This window comes from Piliocolobus tephrosceles, chromosome 12 (assembly GCF_002776525.5).
Source record: "Piliocolobus tephrosceles isolate RC106 chromosome 12, ASM277652v3, whole genome shotgun sequence".
NCBI classification, from domain to species: domain Eukaryota; kingdom Metazoa; phylum Chordata; class Mammalia; order Primates; family Cercopithecidae; genus Piliocolobus; species Piliocolobus tephrosceles.
Genome location: NC_045445.1, coordinates 70,905,913 through 70,911,861, shown reverse-complemented (window position 1 = coordinate 70,911,861; position 5,949 = coordinate 70,905,913). Strand labels below are relative to the sequence as shown.

Genomic DNA, 5,949 nt, shown 5'->3' with positions numbered 1-5,949 from the left:
TTATTTCTTGCCTTCTGCTAGCTTTTGAATGTGTTTGCTCTTGCCTCTCTAGTTCTTTTAATTGTGATGTTAGAGTGTCAATTTTAGATCTTTCCTGCTTTCTCTTGTGGGCACTTAGTGCTATAAATTTCCCTCTACACACTGCTTTAAATGTGTCCCAGAGATTCTGGTATGTTGTATCTTTGTTCTCATTGGATTCAAAGAACATCTTTATTTCTGCTTTCATTTCGTTATGTACCCAGTAGTCATTCAGGAGCAGGTTGTTCAGTTTCCATGTAGTTGAGCGGTTTTGATTGAGTTTCTTAGTCCTGAGTTCTAGTTTGATTGCACTGTGGTCAGAGAGACAGTTTGTTATAATTTCTGTCTTTTACATTTCCTGAGGAGTGCTTTACTTCCAATTATGTGGTCAATTTTGGAATAAGTGTGATGTGGTGCTGAGAAGAATGTATATTCTGTTGACTTGGGGTGGAGAGTTCTATAGATGTCTATTAGGTCCGCTTGGTGCAGAGATGAGTTCAATTCCTGGATATCCTTGTTAACTTTCTGTCTCGTTGATCTGTCTAATGTTGACAGTGGAGTGTTGAAGTCTCCCATTAATATTGTATGGGAGTCTAAGTCTCTTTGTAAGTCTCTAAGGACTTGCTTTATGAATCTGGGTGCTCCTGTATTGGGTGCATATATATTTAGGATAGTTAGCTCTTCCTGTTGAATTGATCCCTTTACCATTATGTAATGGCCTTCTTTGTCTCTTTTGATCTTTGATGGTTTAAAGTCTGTTTTATCAGAGACTAGGATTGCAAGCCCTGCATTTTTTTGTTCTCCATTTGCTTGGTAGATCTTCCTCCATCCCTTTATTTTGAGCCTATGTATGACTCTGCATGTGAGATGGGTCTCCTGAAGACAGCAGACTGATGAGTCTTGACTCTTTATCCAGTTTGCCAGTCTGTGTCTTTTAATTGGAGCATTTAGTCCATTTACATTTAAGGTTAATATTGTTATGTGTGAACTTGATCCTGCCATTATGATATTAACTGGTTATTTTGCTCATTAGTTGATGCAGTGTCTTCCTAGCCTCGATGGTCTTTACATTTTGGCATGTTTTTGCAATGGCTGGTACCGGTTGTTCCTTTCCAGATTTAGGGCTTCCTTCAGGGTCTCTTGTAAGGCAGGCCTGGTGGTGACAAAATCTCTAAGCATTTGCTTATCTGTAAAGGATTTTATTTCTCCTTCACTTATGAAAATTAGTTTGGCTGGATATGAAATTCTGGGTTTAAAATTCTTTTCTTTAATAACGTTGAATATTGACCCCCACTCTCTTCTGGCTTGTAGAGTTTCTGCCGAGAGATCTGCTGTCAGTCTGATGGGCTTCCCTTTGTGGGTAACCCGACCTTTCTCTCTGGCTGCCCTTAAGATTTTTTCCTTCATTTCAACTTTGGTGAATCTGGCAATTATGTGTCTTGGAGTTGCTCTTCTGGAGGAATACGTTTGTGGTGTTCTCTGTATTTCCTGAATTTGAATGTTGGCCTGCCCTGCTAGGTTGGGGAAGTTCTCCTGGATGATATCCTGTAGAGTGTTTTCCAATTTGGTTCCATTTTCCCCCTCACTTTCAGACACCCCAATCAGACGTAGATTTGGTCTTTTTACATAATCCCATACTTCTTGCAGGCTTTGTTCATTTCTTTTTCTTCTTTTTTCTTTTGGTTTCTCTTCTCGCTTCATTTCATTAATTTGATCCTCCATCACTGATACTCTTTCTTCCAGTTGATCGAGTCGGTTACTGAAGCTTGTGCATTTGTCACGTATTTCTTGTGTCATGGTTTTCATCTCTGTCATTTCATTTATGACCTTCTCTGCATTAATTAGTCTAGCTGTCAATTCTTCCACTCTTTTTTCAAGATTTTTAGTTTCTTTGCGCTGGGTACGTAATTCCTCCTTTAGCTCTGAGAGGTTTGATGGACTGAAGCCTTCTTCTCTCATCTCATCATAATCATTCCCTGACCAGCTTTGATCCATTGCTGGCAATGGGCTGTGCTCCTTTGCAGGAGGAGATGCGCTCTTATTTTTTGAATTTCCAGCTTTTCTGCCCTGCTTTTTCCCCATCTTTGTGGTTTTATCTGTCTCTGGTCTTTGATGATGGTGACGTACTGATGGGGTTTTGGTATAGGTGACCTTCCTGTTTAATAGTTTTCCTTCTGACAGTCAGGACCCTCAGCTATAGGTCTGTTGGAGATTGCTTGAGGTCCACTCCAGACCCTGTTTGCCTGGGTATCAGCAGCACAGGTTGCAGAAGATAGAATATTGCTGAACAGCGAGTGCAGCTGTCTGATTCTTGCTTTGGAAGCTTCCTCTCAGGGGTGTACTCCACCCTGTGAGGTGTGGGGTTTCAGACTGCCCCTAGTGGGGGATGTCTCCCAGTTAGGCTACTCAGGGGTCAGGGACCCACTTGAGCAGGCAGCCTGCCCCTCTCAGATCTCAACCTCCGTGTTGGGAGATCCACTGCTCTCTTCAAAGCTGTCAGACAGAGTCGTTCGCGTCTGCACAGGCTTCTGCTCCTTTAGCTGAGCCCGGTCCCCAGAGGTGGAGTCTACAGAGACAGGCAGGTTTCCTTGAGCTGCTGTGAGCTCCACCCAGTTCGAGCTTCCCAGCGGCTTTATTTACCTACTTAAGCCTCACGATGGCGGGCGCCTCTCCCCCAGCCTCGCTGCTGCCTTGCAGTTAGATTGCCGCAGACTGCTGTGTTAGCAAGGAGGGAGGCTCCGTGGGCGTGGGACCCTCCCGGCCACGTGTGGGATATATTCTCCGGTGTGCCGGTGTTACAGCGCAGTATTGGGGTGGGAGTTACCCGATTTTCCAGGTGTTGTGTGTCTCAGTTCCCCTGGCTAGGAAAAGGGACTCCCTTCCCCCTCGCGCTTCCCAGGTGAGGCGATGCCTCGCCCTGCTTCAGCTCTTGCTGGTCAGGCTGCAGCAGCTGACCCACACGGATTGTCCGGCACTCCCGAGTGAGATGACCCCAGTACCTCAGTTGAAAATGCGGAAATCACCGGTCTTCTGTGTCACTCGCACTGGGAGATGGAGACTGGAGCTGTTCCTATTCGGCCATCTTTCTCCGCCCCCCTCATGCACTCCTATGTTTGACTTTTTAACAATAACCATTCTGACTGGTGTGAGATATTATTTCATCTTTTTTTTTTATTTGCATATTTCTAATTATTTGTAAGGTTAAGCATTTTTATAAGCTTGTTGACTGCATGTATATCTTCTTTTGAAAAGTGTCTGTTCCCATTATTTGTCCACTTTGTTATGTGGTTGTTTGTTTTTTGCATGTAAATTTGTTTAAGTTCCTTATAGATTCTGGATATTAGATCTTTGTCTGATGCATGGTTTTCAAATATTTTCTCTTACTCTTAGATTGTCTGTTTATTCTGTTGATACTTTCTTTTGTTGTGCAGAAGCTATTCCACCAGGTTGTTGGTGGAATTGGCACAGGATGACAGCTGGAGAATGGAGTCAGTTTTATCGAAGTATGAAAACCAGATTACTACTTTCATTGAATACCTAGAAGAATATTTAGATACAGATGAGCTGGTATGGATCTTAGAAAAACAGCATCTTATTAAAACAGAAACTTCTAAGCTGTTGTCTGATATGAGTGCTTGTGTATAGTTTACATACAGAAGGAAATTTTCACCAATTTGGGTAACGGGCCCTTCGTCAGATCCTGGTTAGGGATGTATGCTATGCTGTGGACAGATGATGCTGGCTCAAACCCTTATGCGTAAACACTTGGGAAGGGACTGGAACTGGGAGAAACAACAACAACAACAACATAATACCAATGGATCCTACAGTGTTTCTTATAAAAAATTGTTGCTACACTATATATCAAATGGCACAAATGGGTGTAGGAGAAGGGAAATCAATTGGAGAATGGTTTGGATCAAATACAGTTGCACAGATGTTAACAAAAAACCTTGCTTTACTTGATGAATGGAATTCCTTGTCTCTTTATGTTTCAATGGATAACACAGTGGTCATTGAAGATATCAAAAAAAGAGTTGTGTTCTTCCCTTGAGTGCTGACACAGACTGTGACAGGTCTCCTGATTCTCTGACTGCTTCAAACTAGAGTAAGGGCACCTCTGCCTACTGCCTATCCTGGAAACCCCTGTTGCTCATTGTGCCCCTTTGCCTGGGCATAAACTGAAACAATCCTGTCTATGTTGATGCATTCAAAGAGTGTTTTAAGATGCCACACTCTTTAGGGGCATTAGGAGAAAAATCGAATAATGCTTATTATTTCAGAGAATTCTTAGGTGATAAGCTCATCTTTTTGGACCCTCACACAACTCAGACCTTTATCAACACTGAAGAGAATGAAATGGTTGATGACCAGACTTTCCATTGCCTGCAGTCCCCACGGCGAATGAACATACTGAACCTGGATGCTTCAGTTGCATTGGGATTTTTCTGAAAATAAGAAAAAGACTTTAGTAACTGGCATAGTCTTGTTCAGAAGGAAATTCGAAAGGAGCATTTAAAGATGTTTAAATTGATTCAGAAACATCCATCGCACGGGCCTCTCCTTGTACCTCTAGCCAGGCCAGAAGTGACAACCACTGGGGCATAATTCATTGACTCTACTGAACAACTGAAGGAGTTAGATCTGGAGGAAGATTTTGAGATTCTGAATGCGTAGAATCCTGGGATCTCAACTTGGAAGCCTGTCTTCAGTCTGGCACCATAAAAACATGAGCTTATTACATAAAACTTTTCTAGTTAGCAAGTTCCTGATACACCAATAGCATACAAATTCTATAATATTCATGACTGAGCCAATCACTGTTTCTCAGAAAAAAAAAAAAAAAAAAAAAGACAATAACTTCTTTCCCAGAAAGAGATAGAACAATCATGGAGCCTAGGAACAGAGAGATGAGGAGTGCATTGCTTCCCAGCTTGTCTTACATGGCTACAGCAAGTCTTCAGCTTCTGTAATGAGGAGATGGACATCTGGAAAACAGGCAGCAACTCTCAACTTGCTTCAAGAACAAGCAGATGAGAGATGCTTAAGCTGTTCTTCTTCATCCCTTTCGGGTGTGATCTCTTTTGGACTAAATATTAGCAATCTGTTGTCTTGCTCAAATAATAATGTGACCAAATTAGGGAAGAAAAGGTTCTTGTTAAATTGTTTGAATGTGTAGTTTAAGTAATTCTAATTTATATCAAAACATTTGTCAAAGAATTGATGCCAAATATACTCTCTTGATCTCCTTCCTATTTGGGGGAATCTCACTATTTGATAGGTCAATGCCCCCATTCTTACTGATACTTTTGTCAGATGTCACCCTGTCCTTAAATCAAATCATAATCACTTAAATCAGGTGTCAGCAAACTTTTCCTGTAAAGGACCAGACAGTAAATATTTTGGGCTTTGCAGGTTATGTGACCTCTGTCCCATCTACTAAACTCTGCTATTGACATGCAAAAGCAACCATAGAAAATGTTCACGAAAATGAGCATGGCTGTAATTCAAGAAACGTTTATTTACAAAAACAGGTGTGGCGCTGGGTTTGGCCTGCAGGCTATAGCTTGCCAATCAGTGACTTAAACTGTTGAGTTTTGTTTGAGAAATTAAAAAGAAATTGTGTTTGAATGATAAAAAAAGAGTTCCTCATTTTTTACATTAATTTTGTATTCTGAAACTTTCCTACGTTTGTTTATCAGATCAAGGAACTTTTGGGTAAGTCACAAAGGGAAACATCTTTAATTCTAACCCAGGTACCCCTGGAAGTGTAATGAAAAAGCCGTCTGTTTCTACATGTGAGAAATCCATTTTAAATGTTCGTTATATCCTTGATAAAGTTAATATGATTTTATATTATTAGACCTAAGTGCAAAATCAGTGTTGACTTTTTAAAATGTGACAATTCTTGGTGTAAAATATATATTGAGA

The 5,949-nt window shown here is 41.1% G+C and overlaps 1 pseudogene; it reads left to right on the top strand.

Annotated features, from left to right (window-relative positions):
• Positions 1 to 3,501: 3,501 nt before the first annotated feature.
• On the top strand, positions 3,502 to 4,695 carry LOC111536458 (annotated as a pseudogene).
• The last annotated feature ends 1,254 nt before the right edge of the window (positions 4,696 to 5,949 follow it).